The sequence below is a fragment of the Panulirus ornatus genome, chromosome 1, assembly GCF_036320965.1.
Source record: "Panulirus ornatus isolate Po-2019 chromosome 1, ASM3632096v1, whole genome shotgun sequence".
In the NCBI taxonomy this organism is placed as follows: domain Eukaryota; kingdom Metazoa; phylum Arthropoda; class Malacostraca; order Decapoda; family Palinuridae; genus Panulirus; species Panulirus ornatus.
Genome location: NC_092224.1, coordinates 2,668,786 through 2,693,703, shown reverse-complemented (window position 1 = coordinate 2,693,703; position 24,918 = coordinate 2,668,786).

Sequence of the window (24,918 nt, the reverse complement as noted above, 5' to 3'; positions counted from 1 at the left end):
AATGAGATGTTTGAGGACAATGTGTGGTGTGAGGTGGTTTGATCGAGTGAGTAACGTAAGGATAAGAGAGATGTGTGGAAATAAAAAGAGCGTGGTTGAGAGAGCAGAACAGGGTGTTTTGAAGTGGTTTGGGCACATGGAGAGGATGAGTGAGGAAAGATTGACCAAGAGGATATATGTGTCGGAGGTGGAGGGAGCAAGGAGAAGAGGGAGACCAAATTGGAGGTGGAAAGATGGAGTGAAAAAGATTTTGTGTGATCGGGGCCTGAACATGCAGGAGGGTGAAAGGAGGGCAAGGAATAGAGTGAATTGGAGCGATGTGGTATACCGGGGTTGACGTGCTGTCAGTGGATTGAATCAAGACATGTGAAGCGTCTGGGGTAAACCATGGAAAGCTGTGTAGGTATGTATATTTGCGTGTGTGGACGTATGTATATACATGTGTATGGGGGGGGTTGGGCCATTTCTTTTGTCTGTTTCCTTGCGCTACCTCGCAAACGCGGGAGACAGCGACAAAGTATAAAAAAAAAAAAAAATATATATATATATATATATATATATATATATATATATATATATATATATATATATATCCCTGGGGATAGGGGAGAAAGAATACTTCCCACGTATTCCCTGCGTGTCGTAGAAGGCGACTAAAAGGGAAGGGAGCGGGGGGCTGGAAATCCTCCCCTCTCGTTTTTTTTTTTTTTGTTTTTAATTTTCCAAAAGAAGGAACAGAGAAGAGGGCCAGGTGAGGATATTCCCTCAAAGGCCCAGTCCTCTGTTCTTAACGCTACCTCGCTATCGCGGGAAATAGCGAATAGTATGAATATATATATATATATATATATATATATATATATATATATATTTTGGAAAGGATCGCAATTTTGCGCGTGATCAAGATATTCCTATGAGTCCACGGGGAAAATGGAACACGATAAGTTCCCAAGTGCACTTTCGTGTAATAGTCACATCATCAAGGGAGACACAAGGGAGAAATATAACAGTCAGTTGATATACATCGAAGAGAGGAAGCTAGGACGCCATTTGTTTGTTTACCAAATGGCGTCCTAGCTTCGTCTCTTCGATGTATATCAACTGACTGTTATATTTCTCTCTTGTGTCTCCCTTGATGATGTGACTATTACACGAAAGAGCACTTGGGAACTTTTCGTGTTTCATTATATATATATATATATATATATATATATATATATATATATATATATATATATATATATATATATATATATATATATATATATATATATATATATATATATGTATATATATATATTTTTTCCATACTATTCGCCATTTCCCACGTTAGTGAGGTAGCGTTAAGAACAGAGGACCGAGCCCACGAGGGAAAATCCCCTCTTGGCTCCCTTCTCCGTTCCCTGTCTTGGAGAAGTAAAGAACTGGAGGGAAGGATTTCCAGCCCTCCCCCCCCCCTTCTCCCTCCTCTATAGATAGATAGACAGATAGATAAATAGATAGATTGATAGATGTGGATAGATAGACAGATAGATGAATAGAAAGACTGATAGATAGATAGATAGATAGATATGATCAAAACCACGATTGATTGCAGAATACAATGCGTCCAGCTCAATCCTTATAGCACATGAAGACTTGATAACGACAATTTACTTCAACGTAATATCATTAATTATATTGAGGAGCCACAATAACTGCGCTACTGAATTACTATGATTAGCAAGAAGGACCTCCGCCGTCACCACCACAGAGGGCTACCAGCACCATCACCGCAACAGCCAGTACTACCACAACTACTAACAACTCCACAACCACTATCATTACTGTTACTCCCACCATGACCACATTGCTGCATCACTATCAACATCACCAATAATATAACATCATCATCATCATCACCACCCATCCTGCTGCTATCATATCGACGAACATCATCACCATCATCTTCACCAGCACCCTATCATCACCATCATCTTCACCACCACCCTATCATCAACATCATCTTCACCAGCACCCTATCATCAACATCATCTTCACCACCAGCCTATCATCACCATCATCTTCACCAGCACCCTATCATCACCATCATCTTCACCAGCACCCTATCATCACCATCATCTTCACCACCACCCTATCATCAACATCATCTTCACCAGCACCCTAGTCATCTCCAGCCTATCATCTCCATCCAGACCCTATCATCAACATCATCTCACCACACCCTATCATCACCATCATCTTCACCACCACCCTATCATCAACATCATCTTCACCACCACCCTATCATCAACATCATCTTCACCAGCACCCTATCATCAACATCATCTTCACCACCAGCCTATCATCACCATCATCTTCACCAGCACCCTATCATCACCATCATCTTCACCAGCACCCTATCATCACCATCATCTTCACCAGCACCCTATCATCACCATCATCTTCACCAGCACCCTATCATCACCATCATCTTCACCAGCACCCTATCATCACCATCATCTTCACCACACCCTATCATCACCATCATCTTCACCACCCTATCATCAACATCATCTTCACCACCAGCCTATCATCACCATCATCTTCACCAGCACCCTATCATCACCATCATCTTCACCAGCACCCTATCATCACCATCATCTTCACCAGCACCCTATCATCACCATCATCTTCACCAGCACCCTATCATCACCATCATCTTCACCAGCACCCTATCATCACCATCATCTTCACCAGCACCCTATCATCACCATCATCTTCACCAGCACCCTATCATCAACATCATCTTCACCACCACCCTATCATCACCATCATCTTCACCAGCACCCTATCATCACCATCATCTTCACCAGCACCCTATCATCACCATCATCTTCACCACCACCCTATCCTCACCATCATCTTCACCAGCACCCTATCATCAACATCATCTTCACCACCAGCCTATCATCACCATCATCTTCACCACCACCCTATCCTCACCATCATCTTCACCAGCACCCTATCATCACCATCATCTTCACCACCACCCTATCCTCACCATCATCTTCACCAGCACCCTATCATCACCATCATCTTCACCAGCACCCTATCATCACCATCATCTTCACCACCACCCTATCCTCACCATCATCTATCTATCACAAGCTCCACATACCACGATAACACCAATATCATCACTACTACCATTACAACTATTATTACTACTACTGCTTCTCCTTCTACTACTACCACTATCACTACTACTACTACTACTACTACTACTACTACTACTACTACTACTACTACTACTACTACTACTACTACTACTACTACTACTACCACCACTACTACTACTACTACTACTACTACTACTACTACTACTACTACTACTACTACACTACTACTACTACTACTACTACTACTACTACTACTACTACTACTACTACCACCACTACTACTACTACTACTACCACTACTACTACTACTACTACTACTACTACTACTACTACTACTACTACTACTACTACTACTACTACTACTACTACTACTACTACTACTACTACTACTACTACTACCACTACTACTACTACTACTACTACCACTACTACTACTACTACTACTACTACTACTACTACTACTACTACTACTACTACTACTACTACTACTACTACTACTACTACTACTACTACTACTACTACTACTACTACTACTACTACTACTACTACTCCTACTACTACTACTACTACTACTACTACTACTACTACTACTACTACTACTACTACTACTACTACTACTACTACTACTACTACTACTACTACTACTACTAAATCTACTACTAACTCTACTACTACTACTACTACTACTACTACTACTACTACTACTACTACTACTACTACTACTACTACTACTACTACTACTACTACTACTACTACTACTACTACTACTACTACTACTACTACTACTACTACTACTACTACTACTACTACTACTACTACTACTACTACTACACTACTACTACTACTACTACTACTACTACTACTACTACTACTACTACTACTACTACTACTACTACTACTACTACTACTACTACTACTACTACTACTACTACTACTACTACTACTACTACTACTACCTACTACTACTACTACTACTACTACTACTACTACTACTACTACTACTACTACTACTACTACTACTACTACTACTACTACTACTACTACTACTACTACTACTACCACTACTACTACTACTACTACTACTACTACTACTACTACTACTACTACTACTACTACTACCACTACTACTACTACTACTACTACTACCTACCACTACTACTACTACTACTACTACTACTACTACTACTACTACTACTACTACTACTACTACTACTACTACTACTACTACTACTACTACTACTACTACTACCACTACTACTACTACTACTACTACTACTACTACTACTACTACTACTACTACTACTACTACTACTACTACTACTACTACTACTACTACTACTACTACTACTACTACTACTACTACTACTACTACTACTACTACTACTACCACTACTACTACTACTACTACTACTACTACTACTACTACTACTACTACTACTACTACTACTACTACTACTACTACTACTACAACTACTACTACTTCCTACCACTAACAACAACTACAACTACTAACTACCACCACTACTACTACTACTACTACTACTAACTACTAACCAACTACCACCACTACTACTACCTACTACTACTCCTACCACTACTACACTACACTACTACTACTACCACCACTACTTCTACTACTACAACCCATTACTACTACTACTACCACCACTACTTACTACTACTACTACTAACTAATACTACCCCTACGTACACTACTACTACTAACTAACTGATAACTACTACTACTCCTTACCACTACTACTAACTACTACTACTACTACCTACCACTACTACTATTACTACTAACTACTACTACTACTACCACTACCGACCACTACTACTACTTGTTACTAATTACTCCTACTCCGTACTACTACTACTACTACTAACTACGACCAACCACTACTACTACTACTACTACCACAAATACTACTACTACTAACCGACCAACTACTACTACTTACTGCGACCACCACACTACTACTACTACTAAACACCACTACTACTACTACTACTACCACTACTACTACTACTGCCACTACTACTACCACCACCACCACTACTACTACTACTACTACTACTACTACTACTACTACTACCACTACTATTACTACTACTAACACTACCACTACTACTACTACTACCACCACTACTACTACCACTACTACTACTACTACTACTACTACCACTACTACTACTACTACTACTACCACTCTTACTACTACTACTACTACTACTACTACTACCACTACTACTACTACTACTACTACTACCACTCTTACTACTACTACTACTACTACTACTACTACTGCCACTACCGCTACCATCACCACCTCCACGCCTCTCGTCCGCCCAGCTAGCTACCTGCATTATCCTGCCACCACAGTACTCACCCGCCAGCCTGGCGGATGTCAGTCATCGCCAGTGCTATTGTCTCCACCCCTCCATCCCTCACCACCTCCCCACTATTGTCTCCCTCCCCGTCCACCCCATAATCACATGCATTGTTGACTCCCCCAGCACACTTCCTGACATAATATTTAAACCACAGGATATGCAAATTGACGTTCGTATTCAAGGACCATAAAGAAGTCTACATCACATCATTATTATTTTGTCTTTACGTAATATTATTTATCACCGTCCCTGTTAGCCAATCTTCTTGGGAACATGACGTATGTGAGCAAATAACATGCTATTTTAGAGTATCTAATACTTCACGGATCATATATATCAAAGGATTGATACATGACAATCATCGTTATCACCACACCAGAACTAACACCCCAGTATAACCTCACACAACGCTTATAGCCAGTCAATCACCAGGATTCCGGCACACCAAGATCATCGCACCCACAGCTAGAACCTTCCATGGCAATCACCATTAATACATCACCGACATCATCAGTTCACAAGCAACGCCCTACATCACAATTATCATCAACGCATCATGAAGATCATCACTTCATAACTAACACCTTACTCTATAATCATCACCAACCACTCATTAAAGTTACCATACCAATGCCTATAACATGGATCCCCACCTTCCACCGCATCATTGATTTGTGCCGCTAACCCGGCCAGGTTATTGTGCATCCCATGCTCACCCTGTGAGCGGTAGCGCAAAAGGATTACAGGGGTTACAAAGGGTCTTCTCAGACCCCAGTGGGTTCATATTACATAAAATGTTACAATTCATAACAGGTATTTCAGTACATACATTACATAGTTTCATGTGGTACGTTTTATCGACCCGAGGCAAAAAGTGGATACAAACTTAAAATTTCAGTTATCTTGTTATTAACAATAATGTGTTGTGACATTTCTTGCTGAGTTTGTTTAGATCTATCCCTAAAAGACTCTATTTTTTCACATTCTAAGACATAGTGTTCCAGTTTCGGTCCAAATTTTTGACTACAAACTTTACGATTCACACGGTTAACATCTCCAGTTAAGCCAGAGCGTCAAGAGCACCTATAGCCTAGCAGAAATCTGCTGATCTCATTACTTTCTCCATGTACATGTTTTACTTTACACATTTCACTGAGATGGAAAATGTTTTATTTGTGCTTATCTGAAGTCAGCTTCGAGTTTCAAAGAGATCACAGTTCTGATGCTTCTAATTAACAACCTGATGTTGTTTTCAACATCACCTTTACTAAGTGTAAGTTTGGCTCAAGCATCAGCTTTGTCATGCTCATGTAGGCCTATGATATGAGAGGGAATCCATAACAATTTGATATGAATCCCTCGAGCAATAATGTCTGAGTATTTGTGTCTGGCTTCAAGAGACCAGCAAGATACATTCTGATCTCAGGGTGTTAAGGGCAAGTAGTGAAGATAATAATCGAATATAATCAAACTGTCTGTGGCAGTAATTTCTACCTGTTCAAGAATGATAAGTATGGCGAACAGTTCAATTTGTAGAGTAAATGCCCAGTTGTTTATTCTAACATTTTTCTGTATTACCATTGGGCTGGATCACAATGGCAGCACTGCCTGCCCTCCCAGTGGTAGAGTCGTGAGAACCGTCAGTACAGATGCACTGGGCTATGTTATTGTCAGTTTCTGTATATGTTCTTGAGAACTGGTTTTGGCTGAGTTTTGAAGACGGAGATTATAAGTAACTAGATTCTTGAGTGGAGAAATAGGTGTGGTAACGTCAAAGAAAATTACCTGCCAGGAAATGTTGCTGCTTCCTAATTTTATACAAATTATGTACACCAAACATTGTCATGTGGTTGGCTGTTATGTGTCCATTTTAGATCCACTTGTGCAGTGACATAAATGGTTTAACAATTCTGTAAATGGTTTAACAATTCTGTAGAGACAACACTATCTGGATCATCACGCAGAAGTTTCAGTCCTATCATAAAACTGACTTCAAGTATTCCGTCTTCAATGCTGGGAATACCAAATTCTTTCTGCATGTTGAGTACTTTAGTGGACCTCGGGCAACCATGTATGATTTTTAAGGCTTCATTTTGCATTCTTTCAAGTCTAATGATGCCTTTACTATTGCGTAGGACCAAAACTGGTGTATGGTAATCTATTACAGACTTGATATAAACTAAGTACATCATTTTAACAATTCTAATATTTGCACCACAGTTAGGATTGTACCCTACAACAGCATTGTCGACTTTTTTGCACACTAGCGGCATTAGATAGGACTGAGACACCAAAATATTTAAAGGAGACATAGTCAATCGGGTTCCCATCAATTGATGACTTAGATAGACTGCTCCTGCCGTTACCAGTTTGTTTATTGAAGACCTTGGTCTTCTCTGGAGAAGCGATGAAGCCAAGTCTTTCACAGGCTATGTGTATACAGATAAGAATAGTTTGCATTTCACGATATGTTTTGGTATGCACAAGAATATCATCAGCATAATTGATAGAGATATTTATTGGACATTGTAGAATTATTTCATTAATGCATTGATCAGTACATTGAACAAAATAAGGCTAAGTACTCCACCTTGAAGAGTGCCAAGTAGCATGTTTTTAACTTCACTTTTTAGCCTTGAAAGAACACAGCTGACTTTCTGTTAGAAAGATAGCCGGCCACCTACATCCATTTTTGCTGACTAATATAAAAAAACAACTTGTCTACTAGCAATATCAAATGCAACTTTGAGGTAAGAAAAAAGTGTTGCACTTATGCCCTCTGTCCCCATGAACTATTAGGAAAGTAATGGTGCAGTTGTGTACACTTTTGCCATGTGTGAAATCATTATCATTAGGTGACATATGTTCTTTGTGTTGTTGATTGGTTGGTGAGGATATTCAATGTATGTATGACTCATGGTGAAGCACCTGAGGATTGGCGGAATGCATGCATAGTGCCATTGTACAAAGACAAAGGGGATAAAGGTGAGTGTTCAGATTACAAAGGTATAAGTTTGTTGAGTATTCCTGGAAAATTATATGGGAGGGTATTGATTGAGAGGGTGAAAGCATGTACAGAGCATCAGATTGGGGAAGAGCAGTGTGGTTTTAGAAGTGGTAGGGTGTGTGGATCAGGTGCTTGCTTTGAAGAATGTATGTGAGAAATACTTAGAAAAACAAATGGATTCGTATGTAGCATTTATGGATCTGGAGAAGGCATATGATAGAGTTGATAGAGATGCTCTCTGGAAGGTATTAAGAGTAAAAGTGTGGGAGGCAAGTTGCTAGGGGCAGTGAAAAGTTTTCATCAAGGATGTAAGGTATGTATACGAGTAGGAAGAGAGGAAAGTGATTGGTTCTCACTGAATATCGGTTTGCGGCAGGTGTGCGTGATGTCTCCATGGTTGTTTAATTTCTTTATGGATGGGGTTGTTAGGGAGGCGAATGCAAGAGTTTTGGAGGGCAAGTATGCAGTCTGTTGTGGATGAGAGAGCTTGGGAAGTGAGTCAGCTGTTGTTCGCTGATGATACAACGCTGGTGGCTGATTTGGGTGAGAAACTGCAGAAGCTGGTGACTGAGTTTGGTAAAGTGTGTGAAAGAATAAAGCTGAGAGTAAATATGAATAAGAGCAAGGTTACTAGGTTCAGTAGGGTTGAGTGACAAGTCAATTGGGAGGTAAGTTTGAATGGAGAAAAACTGGAGGAAGTGAAGTATTTCAGATATCTGGGAGTGGACTTAGCAGCTGATGGAACCATGGAAGAGGAAGTGAGTCACAAGGTGTGGGAAGGGGCGAAGGTTCTGGGAGCGTTGAAGAATGTGTGGAAGGCGAAAACATTATCCTGGAAAGCGAAAATGATATGTTTGAAGGAATAGTGGTTCCAACAATGTTATATGGTTGCGAGACGTGGTCTATAGATAGGGCTGTGCGGAGGAGGGTGGATGTGTTGGAAATGAGATGTTTGAGGACAATATGAGATGTGAGGTGGTTTGATTAAGTAATGAAAGGGTAAGAGAGATGTGAGGTAATAAAAAGACTGTGGTTGAGAGAGCAGAAGAGGGTGTATTGAAATGGTTTGTTCACACGGAGAGAATGAATGAGGAAAGATTGACAAAGAGGAAATATGTGTCAGAGGTGGAGGGAACGAGGAGAAGTGGGAGACCAAATTGGAGGTGGAAGGATGGAGTGAAAGAGATTTTGAGCGATCGGGGCCTAAACATGCAGGAAAGTGAAAGGCGTGCAAGGAATAGAGTGAATTGGAACGATGTCATATACCGGGGTCGACGTGCTGTCAATGGATTGATCCAGGGCATATGAAGTGTTTGGGGTAAACCATGGAAAGTTTTGTGGGGCCTAGATGTGGAGAGGGAGCTGTGGTTTCGGTGCATTACACATGACAGCTAGAAACTGAGTGTGAACGAATGGGGCCTTTGTTGTCTTTTCCTAGTGCTGCCTCGCTTGTGTGCTGGGGGAGAGGGGGGTGCCATTTCATGTGTGGCGGGTGGCGACGAGAATGGCTGAGGGCAGCAAGTATGATTATGCACATGTGTATATATGTATTTGTCTGTGTATGCATATGTGTGTATACATTGAAATGTATAGGTATGTATATGTGCGTGTGTGGGCGTGTATGTATATACATGCGTATTTGGGCGGGTTGGGCTATTCTTTCGTCTGTTTCCTTGCGCTACCTCACTAACGCGAGAGACAGTGACAAAGTATAATGAATGAATAATAAATGGTCTTTGATACAGTTGTGTACACTTTTTCCATGTGTGAAACCATTGATATTAGGTGACATATGGGCTTTTATTCTGTGTAGTAGTCTGGTGTGCACCATCCTCTCAAATGTTTTGCAAAAACAGCTCGTCAGGGAGATAGGGCGAAATTCATCAGGCTGATTGTGTTTAGGTATTGGTACAATTAGGCTGTTGGTCCATATGGAGGGTAGATAACCCGTGGCATAATTCATTTTATACAGCAATGATGATAGATTACCAGGTACACTGGCAGCCTATTGTGAGGTGCATTGTTTCTGCTCTCTGAAGTTTGCTCACTTTCCGTAAAGAGGTTATTTATAGAAGTGTTTGTACTTTTGTGGGTTCATAATCTTTGGACCAGTCAGAGATATAATTCATGAAACTATTTTGATGTTCTTGTTTCACTAATGATCTTTTTCTTTTCAGTCTAACACCAGGTAAGGACATTAGCTATATGTACAGTAACCATTATCGGCGAGTGGTTAGACATAAGATCATGAACAATATTAGAACTGTGAGTTGCGTATGACAAGTTAAAGCCTATACACCTGTCAAGGATTCCTCCGTGTATGTGTGTTGGTTGATTCTTACTGATGCTCTGAACATAATCCTAAGCATCCAGGAATGAGATTAGACTTCTCTCATCATTAGTGTTAGAAAAGAGGTCAGCCAAATTCTCGTATCGAGCGTTAAGTTCTCCAATTTAGGACACCACCATACCCTCCTGCCACACCATAGCCATCATTAGCCACAATGACACGACCAAAAGTTAGTGACACGGTCACTTCCTGGACTACATCTACCAATTAAACCAAAATTGCCACACTTGGTAGGCAATAGATGGTAAGCAGCCACAGACTTCTTATGTGCACTTCCCACCTGACAGTACTGGGAGGGTGAGTGACGGCTGTACAGTGAACCATGAATGGCTGTCATGTTTCACTCCTTTGGCCCAGGTAGCTGTCTTTTCTTTCTGCCTCACCCACACGTAGGCTGCTGGCTTTCAGTCCACAAACATGCAATCTCTCCAGCTCTCCTTGACAACACGTAACTCATAATTCGCTCTCAGTAACCCTACTCACCACAGCCACTACCTACACCCTACCTACCACACTCAACAGCATAAGTATCATGTAAAAGTACATTCATCTTCAGTATCGCCTACCAGCCCACCACTTACACCACCACCACCACCGACCCATAAGTAAGAGGTCCACTCCACTACTCTCCTTAGAGCTCGCCCTTAGCCAGCCAACCACCACCACCAGCCACGAGATGCGGACGAAGAACCGAGGAGAACGACGAACATTTCGTCACCAACATCAAAATTGCCTACACTGAACTGGATGTCATGGTTGGGGGGGATGAGAGTAAGTAAGCCGTACTGGGGATGATGGGCGGCAGATGAGGAAAAAAGAAACATCAGCAAACCTGAACATAGAATTTCAGAAAACTTCTAAGAAATGTTTGACGTAAGAAGCATCCTTTGAATTTAAAGGAAGGTCATCGCACACGGTACGATAAACGCTGCTCAGGAAACGGAGCGTACAGAACATAGGAAATGTCATCTGAGAGAAAAATTACTGGAAATATCAAGGCTAATGATATGAACTGGATTGAACTGAAAATGGTTATAAGTAGGTTGCATGATTTAACCAGATGATATTGGACAACTGGGCTATCTAAAAAGCGATTAAAAGGACAGATGTGTCATGTTATCTGGTCTGGAAGGAGACCAAGGTATCGCTGGAAAAGAAGAAAAGAAAATTATTTATGAAATTATGTAAACTAGGGAAAACTGACCTGAATATTTACAATACCAGAAGCGTGAATTACGGGAGAGGCTGGAAAGACAAGTCGAGGTCATATCTGAGAGGGAGAAAAGAGAGATCACAAAGATCTCAGACCACGTTCTCAGGTGCAGTAAAATTAAAACAATAAATTCAGGGGCACCGAACTCAAGGGTAATGGAGGATTCAAAAATGGTGCTGCCGCTACCGTAGATGAGAAATCTAAAGCAGAAAAAAAAGCGTAAGTTCATTAAGGTGGACCTTGTGGGCAGAGCCGAAAATCGACCTATTAAGGAAGTTCAGTATGTATCAACCTTCCGTGCAGCATCCATGATAAGAAGGGAGGAGAGAGAAGATAAGGAATGGGGTAGGGAGTCCCTAATTCCAGGAGTTCATGGTAAACAATGGAAGGTATTGAAACAATCTACATTAAGGTAAACTATGACAGACGGTCTGTTTAATTACGCTCACGGCCCACGAACCTCCAACAAGAGGGTCTTAAGGAAGGTAAATGAATTTTTGATGAGAACACTGAGTGATCAACGAAGATTATGAAGGCGACAACATTACTAGCCATGCAGTGTGGTGGAAAATTCATTAAGGTATTGTATGATGGAAGGTCCTGGTAAACTTACAGAGAATGACGGGGGAACGTTTTGTGACAACATATCACTGAACAAACATAGGCCAGGGACAACAAAACATGGTCTATATATACGGTAGGCTAGAAATATAGAAATTCATCCACAGATCTCTGAGATGATATATATTTTACGTGAGGAAGTATCTAAAGAAAAACAGATGAACCTAATCAACACAAGATAAAAACAGACCGGAAAACTGAATACCTCAAACAGGAAATAGTCCAGTGTTGCCAAACATCTGTATCAGAGCAAGTAGCTGGCCTGCAGCCGTACTGGAAGGAGAGAAAATGTCAAACCTACTGGTTCAACAGATGTTAGAAGGCAAAGTGATGTAGAGGTTTTACTATGGAAGATACGATAGCCAGGCAGCTGCTGAGAGATGTGATATCCAGGCAGTGGTTAGGAGATATGATAGGGAGGTAATGGCTGAGAGATACGATAGCCAGGGAGTGGCTAAGATATATGATATCCAGGCAGTGGCTAGGAGATATGTTAGGCAGGTAATGGCAGTGGCTGAGTGATATGGTAGCTAAGCAGTGAGAGATGTGATTGTCAGACAGTGGCTGAGACACATTAAAAATCAAGATGGCAGTGAAGAGGGAAGGATGAATACATTGTGTTGAGACTGTTTCATAAATTCATCTTGGACAAACAATTAGTCACAGATCAAACAGTCTGACGGAAGGATCGTTATGGACGCAGATGAAGGTTTATGTGAAGTTTACAACGTATTCACTCAGACACGTAGTACCGCACTAGAATGAATGGGTTTATAACTATATGGATAATAAGAACATTATGGATATAAATGGGTTTACAAAACAAAGTAAACCTGCTGGCATCTCAGCATTTGTGCTTCATGAATGCATAGACATGTTAGAGGTCGAGATCGGATATGAAGGGGTCTGTAATATCACGACCAAAAGCCCTCAGCGAAGTCACACCCTCTTCAAAACATAAATAATAGAAAAATACGGAGGTAAAGAAGTAACGAGAAAAGACGGTTCACACTGTTAGGGCAAACATGAGAATAGAAAAAGGGACGCATCACAACGGGCCACCTCCGACCAGCCTAACAAGTGGTGTAAGGAAAACATCTCATCACAACGGGCCACCCTTGACTTAGCAATGACCACAGAGGTTGACCGAGGGTCACGTGATCAGGTAATGCAGGAGAAACTGGTCGAGGGTCACGTGATTAGGTAATACAGGAGACATAAAACCAGTCAGGAGCAACAACCAAAGTGAGACGGTAAACCATTGTGATGTAAGACATGTGTATCACGTTCGTAAGTCAGACTGAGACAGCTGATAAGTTGCATTGCTTTGGACTTGCCTTCGTCAATTAAGGAAGCAGAGTTAGAACAGTCTTACATGTGAGAACAGCAGGCTATACAAGGGCGACTCAGTCCTTCTCACCCACGGGATATTTGGTGGAAGGAGGGAAATCTTCGGCGTCTCAAGATGAACTTCAGTTGCTTGAGCCAAACTTAGCTATGATGACACCAAGTAAGTTCATTGTGTTGACCTGGGGAATTAAGATTCATCAGAGGAGATGGGAAAGTTGTGAGAAGCTTTAGAGAGAAATGGAAAGAATTTGGGCTTTTGAGGCGTTAACATTAACTTGTGTAGGTTACAAGCGCCTCACTCAAGCGCCCCACTGAAAAAATCCTGTCTAAAATATGAGTGTATGGAGGCAGTTGTGAACAAGACGAAATATTACACAGAATTTGTTGCTTGAGATATTAGGCCTTATTTAATGCAAATTTTGGTCGCTGATTCTAAATATGCCATCAGTTTTTCTCTATCAGCTCTGTTTATAGAGATAAGATATACCCCTAATTCCTATGCATACAACCAATCAGGCACAAGGATTGATGACTACAAATCATTATTGTTGCCTTTTTTATATAAAAAATGGCTTCATACACGTAGAATGTGTTTATTTATGATTAAATCACATCCAAAAAATCAGATAATGGTAAAACAAACATAGAAAGTTATATATCATTGATATAATGTTCATTTTCTCAGACATCTCACGTTTTAAAGACTTCTTGTTGTGAGCTGCCCCAGGACAACACGTTGAATGGTCCAGCAGTAATCCTCCATCATATGGGGATCCCAGTGTCCCCAGTATGGGTATCCCAGTGTCCTCGGTTCTTCCATGGTTCTTAACTCTTGGTGGGATCATTCACCCAGTTCCTCACTTAGGTCACCAAGGTTGTCTGGGAAACGATCCAAGTGATTGTGGAGGTAATGCATTCTGATGTTCATTTTACAGCCAAGTTGACGGAAAGAAGAGATCATGTTCTCCACTAGTTCAGGGCAGCTATCAGTTTTATGGTTCTCAAGAAAATTCCTTACAACCTGAGTGAACGAAGGCCATGCATCTGCCTCAGCATTGGTCACTGAATCTTGGAAATGTGGGTATTTCATGAGTTCCCTGATTTGCGGCCCGTCGAAAATACCTGCCTTCACCTTCTTCATGCTGGAAATCTTCTGCATATGTAGTCAAAGCAGAGTCCCCTTCTTTGTTCAAAGCCTTCACAAACTGTTTCATTAAACATCAAACCTAATTTGATGTACATTGGTGGTAAAATAATCTTATCTCTGTCAACCAAGTGTTCTGTGATTACATTCTTTTCTCCAGCCACCATGTTTTCTCTCAGAGGCCATTGTTTTCTTACCCAGTGCTCACCTTAGCTTTACTATCCCAGAGACAGATAAAGCAGGAATACTTGTTGTATCCACTCTGCTTACCCAGGAGAAAAAACACTATCTTAAGATCCACACACATTAGCCATTAGTGATGACGGTATGATATCTTCTGTAAGACCAGGGCGATTGTTTCCTGCTGTTCAGTCATCTTAGTTGAGTGACCAATTGTGACTGATCCATATTTGTTGCCATTGTGTAGAAGCACAACATTTTGAACTCCTCTTAGAACTATCTATGCTCATGAGAGGTACATTTATTGATAAATGCATTATCACAAAAACTATCGCTGCTAGAAGGAATGAAGGTCATATTATTATTCAGTGGCGTGAATATACCTAGAATCATGTTTAAAATCTGAGGCACCAAAGCATTTTTCTAAATCTGTTCCTCTGTGAATTACAGATCAAGCAAGGGATAAAGGAACAGATTTAAAAGAAGTAGAGGAATGCAGTAACGAGTCGTCAGTGCATCCGTGTATCTGGTTATTTACCGAAGAAAAGAAATCGTTAATGAAAAAGAGACAGAGTGCAGAAGGTGATACAGAACCCTGAAGAACACCACTGTAGGTAAGGATAGAGAGACAGACCGACTCATCAACAGTTATGGAGATAGACCAGCCAGAGAGAAAGCCAGACATGAGAGAAAACAGAAGAAAGAAGCCTAATGGTAGCTTGGATATCAGTTCTGCTTGCGAGATACCAAGGGATATATCTATAGACTCCCCGAAGTCTTTATAAGAGAAGACCATATGTTTGTAATATAGGAAGGATGTTACCAGTGGATCTCACTACACGAAAGAAAAGAAAACTATAAGATTCAAAGTATTGAAGGAAATGAAAGTCGAGGAAAGATCCAAAGATTGTAGAGATAATTGAAGTCGAACGATAAGGACAATATTTAGAGGGATTAGGACGGTTTGGGGATAGACTGTACCCATACCAGGAAGGAAAACTTCTAGTTTCAAGAATGAAGGGAAAGAGACGAGTAAGCAAGGCCGCGTGTTCAGATGCACGTACACTCCTCCAACACAAGAGGCGAGCCCCGCATACTCCCTGGGGCGGGGGAGGAGGCAACGTTGTGACGCCTCCTTCATTGATCTTATGTAAGCTGCCAGAATACATAATCTTTTCTTGAGCCTTTTTCATCAACGTTACGTCGCCATTGGGTTAGTGTAGAGGGAACGTTAAAGTCATGTAAGGGAGAGTCAGAGGAAAGAACGGAAACCGTTAAGTGTTGCTTTGTTGGTAAGGGACAGCTTTAGTATTGGTCTGACGGAAAAGCGAAAAAAAACAGGAAGAACAACAGCAATTCTGGTCAACAGCCATGAAAACATAACAGTGGAAGTAAAGGAGAGGTAACAACACTTTCTTCAGGTAAAGGAGCACTTTACCTTACAAATGAAATACAGTGATTTCATGCGAAGATGGAAGCTGAATGCGATAGGAAGGAGGAAAGGTGTTTGCAGGTCCTACATGCCGGTCCCTAAGCCAGAGTGAGCTTGATACAGGAATGGTTGAACCATGGGTCGGAGGCAGGAAGCAGGGATACAGAACCCCTGCCTCACATCAGTAAATATTATTATTTACCCAACATAGAAAGAACTACTACTGCTGTCCGGGGAGAGGCGGAACCCCTCCCCAGGAAAATGAATTTGATGAAAATTGACATCTAATGCTCGTCCAGTGAGCGCTATTTAGAACTCCCAGTTTCGGCTATTACAGGGGTAGCCGGCGGGGGAAACGTAGCAAGTGTAGAAGCAACTAAGAGGCATTCACATGAGTGTAGCCAGGTGAACTAATTAAAGGTCCGAAAGATCAGAGGTTGAAAAATATATTCAGGATGTCGAGTAAATGGTCGTGATTATGGGTAATATGAGCAGGGTGGTTGATAATTTGCCACGAATCATTAAAAAATTGAAAACGTGATGTCTTTAATCCCAACATATATTTGGGATATTTTCAGCCATCCCTTGTAACATACTGTCATACATAGCAAATGCAGAACCTCAACTTACGTGTGTCACAGCCACGTGGGAGGGATCAAGCATGTCCAGGAAGAACAGGAAGGTTGTAGAGTGAGGAGAGCAGTAAGTGAAACAGATAAACAGTTACTATTATGAGAGACAAACCTGAAGCCAGATGATGGTACAGACACGAGATTCAAGGTCCACAAGACCTGCCACACGCGTGGTGGTGCTACCTACACTATACGTCAATTCCTTCTCTGATGTGAGTCGTGAGTGAAGGTTATTGATATTAAACAAAGAAGACATCATGAGACAGTTGAGTCTCCAAGAATAGGTACTGCCAGTAGGGTGGTCAGAGTAAGGGTTCATGACCTTGCACATGCTGGTGAATGATCGGCTAAAATAAATCATTTTAATCAGAGGAAAATAAATTGTATTAAGACTATGTACCACCATTACCAACACTCTTCCTCTCCTAGGAGCAAAGACAGGAAGCACTCTGGAGATTATCTTCAACCTAAGACGCTGAAAACGAGGAATGGTACACATGTAAGACTATGTAACAGTGTGCTTTATGATTTATCATAAGAAAATGGAGAAGAAAAAGATTGAGAAAATATAAATCAAAAGAAAAATGTAGGACAGATGTACAGTGCATGTAGGGAGATGTTATGAAGTCTCGGTGACTTAGCTTTCAGTGAGGCAGAGAGAAACCAATTATTCTGACCTGGGTAATGTACCATAGTTGTGGACACGACTCAACACACCTTAGTAGGGACCCCTCACGACCTACAAGGTTACTCTGATGATGGATGTATCAGATGAGCAGGGGTCTTAAGAGCAGGGGATAAGACTTTATCATTTGAGCCATACCTTACAATGACAGCCAAGTTAGACACGTCTGAGTGTAAGCACGTAACATCTGTATTACTAGTTGCATATATATATATATCAAGATTGATGCTTTTGTTTCCAATATACTCGGCAGATTTAAGTTGCATTTAAGTGTCTGTGTCCGTTATCATTAACATTAAATAGATTAGACAAGTTAGTATTTCTATGCCTGTGTATATGCGTGTTTGTGCCCAAGTACGTCCATTTGTAGAATGTGTATTTACATGTACACCAAAAAAGAGTATTTAAGATTAAGGGCACAAGTGTGAGGGACGTATAATTACATATAAATAATGAGGGAACATTTGAGATATTTAGTGTAAGTGAGCATTTGAGTACATGCGAGAGTTCATTATTTATGAGCATATTTCGGAGCAGATGTTGTAGGTTGAACTAGCGATGAGATTTAAACACATGGGTTCAGATCGGCAAGTTTCCGTGTGTGTATAAAATTTCCCCAGTCTGTACTTAACTGTAATGAGTCTGTAATTGTATAGGAAAATATTATTTATGAAACGGTACACACAATCAAAAAATATTCATCTTTATAATTTTGTGTTAGACAATTTGACACAACGAACATTTGACTAATGCTTTAAGATCTCGCCACACATCAGCAGGCTTGCTTTATAGATACAGTAAGATACAGGTGGCCAGCGACATGACCTATCATTGGTCATAATACACGTGTCTTGTGCATGTTATCTAAATGGTTAAGTTAAATGCAATTGAAGACGATGGATTATGATGATCATCCATGTGTGTGGTGCCACGCACTGTAAACATTGTGTACCGTAACTGTTAATGTTAGAAACGTACATGTGTGTGCATGGTTAACATGACAGTGTACCAACACTGTCACGTAATATTATCTTAACTGTCATTTACGTCATGAAATAAGATATCCTGATAGAATATTGACAACTTATGACAGCAAATTCCAAATGTTGCAGGGTGATTATACAGACATTAAATGTTGCAGGGTGATTATACAGACATTAAATGAAACGAAATCAGATGAATAATTCAGGGACAAGACAACACTATTGTATCATGGCTGCAGACAGATCATACTGGATGTATAAGGCTCCCAGACTGGTCATACTGGATGTATATGGCTCCCGAACAGGTCATGGTGGATGTATATGGCTGCCAGAGTGGTCATGCTGGATGTATGTGGCTGCCAGAGTGGTCATGCTGGATGTATGTGGCTGCCAGAGTGGTCATGCTGGATGTATGTGGCTGCCAGAGTGGTCATGCTGGATGTATGTGGCTGCCAGAGTGGTCATGCTGGATGTATGTGGCTGCCAGAGTGGTCATGCTGGATTTATGTGGCTGCCAGACTGGTCATGCTGGATGTATGTGGCTGCCAGAGTGGTCATGCTGGATTTATGTGGCTGCCAGAGTGGTCATGCTGGATGTATGTGGCTGCCAGACTGGTCATGCTGGATGTATGTGGCTGCCAGACTGGTCATGCTGGATGTATGTGGCTGCCAGACTGGTCATGCTGGATGTATGTGGCTGCCAGACTGGTCATGCTGGATGTATGTGGCTGCCAGACTGGTCATGCTGGATGTATGTGGCTGCCAGACAGGTCATGCAGGATATATATGGCTGCCAGGCAGGTCGTGATGGATGTATAATGGCTGCCAGACAGGTCATGATGGATGTATGTGGCTGCCAGACAGGTCGTGATGGATGTATATGGCTGCCAGACAGGTCGTGATGGATGTATATGGCTGCCAGACAGGTCGTGATGGATGTATATGGCTGCCAGACTGGTCATGCTGGATATACTGAACGTATGTCATAACATGTTGACAATCTTATCATCATGTATGAGTTCTACATTGATGAAGGTACGAGTATTGTGTACCTTGGTGGCTGACGGGAACTTGACAGAAGGCAACAGTGACGACCCTGATAGTTAACCATACACCTAACTATACAGTAGATAGTAACGTCCTTTATGCCTGAAAATTTGCAGATTTCGACCGTTTGATATGTATGAGTAAGGGTGTGTTGTGCCGATTCTTATACACGCATTTATCGAACTGTGGACCTTATCACGTGTTTCGCAACGTCAGTATTGTGTTTCGAGCACGTAAGATGAAGAAAATGTCATGTATTGTTTCAGGATCCGGGGCACGCAACAGCTATAGTACAGAGATATAACAAGTATTAACATATAGTATATTCGGATATTATATGGTATACTCTCACCTCCTGTCATTTCTCCTAATCCTATATGGCAAGTGACGTCTGTACTGTACGTCTCTATGTGCGTGAAACATTGTATGAATGTTGTATATAATGTTTTCACGCAGAAATAACGCAACATGTTTATTACACATCTCCTTGGTTGCTAGCACAGAGAGAAGCCACTTTAATGATCAGGAAATGTGCCTCCCAATAGTGAGAGTCGTATTGTACATCTAACATTCACTGGACTCATTCATACCTTTTGCACTGTGTTGACCCATCTATGTGTGTAGCACTGTGTTGACCCATCTATGTTTGTAGCACTGTGTTGACCCATCTATGTGTGTAGCACTGTGTTGACCCATCTATGTGTGTGTACTCATATCTAAGAAAGTTGGTTGGGAGACTATCCTGAACTGCCGAACTTGGTTATCCAGCAAGTTCTACAAGATATCAGAATAGTATAGTCAGGATGGAGATACGTTGATATCATAGGTAAAGGTAACTGTGTAGGTGAGAATATACCATAGATTCACAAGGTCGAGAGTAGCAAAATACGTCGTGGAAAGAGGATGGGTAGGTTGGGTGCTACGCTGTCCAGGTTACCACATGGCCGCTGATACAGTGCATGATGACAGCTTCATGAAAAATGTTAGAGTTCTACACTGATGTTAGACATTGTGAGAGCAGGCAACTTAGTGATCAAGGAGAGAACGTACACCAGGTGTAGCACATGACTGCTCACACAGAGAAGGTACACCAGGTGCAACACATGACTGATCACACAGAGAACGTACACCAGGTGTAGCACATGACTGCTCACACAGAGAAGGTACACCAGGTGTAGCACATGACTGATCACACAGAGAAGGTACACCAGGTGCAACACATGACTGATCACACAGAGAAGGTACACCAGGTGTAGCACATGACTGCTCACACAGAGAAGGTACACCAGGTGTAGCACATGACTGATCACACAGAGAAGGTACACCAGGTGCAACACATGACTGATCACACAGAGAAGGTACACCAGGTGTAGCACATGACTGATCACACAGAGAAGGTACACCAGGTGCAACACATGACTGATCACACAGAGAAGGTACACCAGGTGCAACACATGACTGATCACACCAGGCGACAGGGAGAAGGTGAGCCGCTCAGGGTTGTGTGTGTGGTCACCAGTGTCGTTCATAATGTATGTTGATGATCATATATCAGATGATCTCTGAACCATGTTGATGATCCCATCATGATGATGATCCCATCATGATGATGATACAATCATGATGATGATCCATCATGATGATCCCATCATGATGATGATCCCATCATGATGATGATACAATCATGATGATGATTCCATCATGATGATGATACAATCATGATGATGATTCCTTCATCTTGATGACATCATCATCGTGATGATGCCATTATGCTGATGACAGCATATGACTGAGGTAATGCATGTGGATAGCAAGTTGTTGACGTCAGAGGAAATGTGGAAAAAAAAGGAAGTACATGACACGAGACACTTGGGTGTCAACCGTGATGTGGGCATGTGGCTCAGCAGGGGAGGAGGGGGTGGTAAAGGCTGCTGGTACATAGGGAATTCATCCTGTGTGGCAACAGAAAGGAAGTGAAGCGATATGTGAGGGACGGCCTCCCAACCAACGTGCACAAATACATTATCAACTACTGCCTACTGAACATACAAGCGCATATATATATATATATATATATATATATATATATATATATATATATATATATATATATATATATATATATATATATATATATATATATATATATATATATATATTGGAAAGGATCACAATTTGGCACGTGGTCAAGATATTCCTATGAGTCCACGGGGAAAATGAAACACGATAAGTTCCCAAGTGCACTTTCGTGTAATAATCACATCATCAGGAGAGACACAAGAGAGAAACAAAAGTCAGATGATATACATCGAAAAGACGAAGGTAGAACGCCATTTGGTAAACATTTGATTGTCCAAAACATACAACGAGCGTTCATAAACCTATCATTTTACAAATTTTGTTAACAATAAAGTTATCTAATTTGTATAGACCATCACTAATATTAAGATTACAATTCTTTGTGTATTTGATAATAGAAGATTCAGTGATATTTCTCTTGGAAACAGAGTTAGAGTTAATAACTGAGATGGCATTATTCCAGTCAATACAATGATCATAGTTTTTAACGTATTGTGGACTCATAGGAATATATATATATATATATATATATATATATATATATATATATATATATATATATATATATATATATATATATATATATATATATATATATATATATTATCTATTTATTATACTTTGTCGCTGTCTCCCGCGTTAGCGAGGTAGCGCAAGGAAACAGACGAAAGAATGGCCAACCCACCCACATACACATGTATATATATACACGTCCACACACGGAAATATACGTACCTATACACCTCAAAGTATACATATATATATACATACACAGACATATGCATATATACACATGTACATAATTCATACTTGCTGCCTTTATTCACTTCAGTCGCCACCACGCCACACATGAAATGACAACCCCCTCCCTCCCCCAGCATGCGCGCGAGGTAACACTAGGAAAAGACAACAAAGGCCACATTCCTTCACACTCAATCTCTAGCTGTCATGTATATTGCACCGAAACCAGCTCCCTTTCCACATCCAGACCCAACAAAACTTTCCATGGTTTACCCCAGACGCTTCACATGCCCTGCTTCAATCCATTGACAGCACGTCGATCCCGGTATACCACATCATTCCAATTCACTCCATTTCTTGCACGCCTTTCACCCTCCAGCATGTTCAGGCCCCGATCGCAAAAATATCTTTTCACTCCATATTTGCACCTCCAATTTGGTCTCCCACTTCTCCTTGTTCCCTCCACCTCTGAGACATATATCCTCTTTGTCAATCTTTCCTCACTCATTCTCTTCATGTGACCAAACCATTGCAATACACCCTCTTTTGCTCTCTCAACCACACTCATTTTATTACCACACATCTCTCTTACCCCTTTCGTTACTTACTCGATCAAACCACCTCACACCACATATTGTCCTCAAACATCTAATTTCCAACACATCCACCCTCCTCCGCACACCTCTATCTATAGCCCACGCATCGCAACCATATAACATTGTTAGAACCACTATTCCTTCAAACATACCCATTTTTGCTTTCCGAGATAATGTTCTCGCCTTCCACACATTTTTCAACGCTCCCAGAACTTTCGCCCCCTCCCCCACCCTATGACTCACTGCCACTTCCATGGTTCAATCCGCTACTAAATCCACTCCTAGATATCTAAAACACTTTACTTCCTCCAGTTTTTCTCCATTCAAACTTACCTCCCAGTTGACATATCCCTCAACCCTACTGTACCTAATAACCTTGCTCTTATTCACATTTACTCTCAGCTTTCTTCTTTCACACACTTTACTAAACTCAGTCACCAGCTTCTGCAGTTTCTCACATGAATCAGCCACCAGCGCTGTGTCATCATCGAGCAACAACTGACTCACTCCCCAAGCTCTCTCATCCACAACAGACTGCATACTTGCCCCTCTCTCCAAAACTCTTGCATTCACCTCCCTAACAACCCCATCCATAAACAAATTAAACAACCATGGAAACATCACACATTCCTGCCGCAAACCTACATTCACTGAGAACCAATCGCTTTCCTCTCTTCCTACTCGTACGCATGCCTTACATCCTCGATAAAAACTTTTCACTGCTTCTAACAACTTGCCTCCCACACCATATATTCGTAATACCTTCCACAGAGCATCTCTATCAACTCTATCATATGCCTTCTCCAGATCCATAAATGCCATATACAAATCCATTCGCTCTTCTAAGCATTTCTCACATACATTCTTTAAAGCAAACACCTGATCCACACATCCTCTACTTCTGAAACCACACTGCTCTTCCCCAATCTGATGCTCTGTACATACCTTCACCCTCTCAATCAATACCCTCCCATATGACTTTCCAGGAGTACTCAACAAACTTATACCTCTTTAATTTGAGCACTCACGTTTATCACCTTTGCCTTTGTACAATGGCACTATGCATATGCAATGCGCCAATCCTCAGGCACCTCACCATGAGTCATACATACATTAAATATCCCTACTAACCAGTCAACAACACAGTCACCCCTTTCTTAATAAATCCCACTGCAATACCATCGAAACCGCTGCCTTGCCGGCTTTCATCTTCCGCAAAGCGTTTACTACCTCTTCTCTGTTTACCAAATCATTCTACCTAACCCTCTCACTTCGCACACCACCTCTCATTTTAAACCAG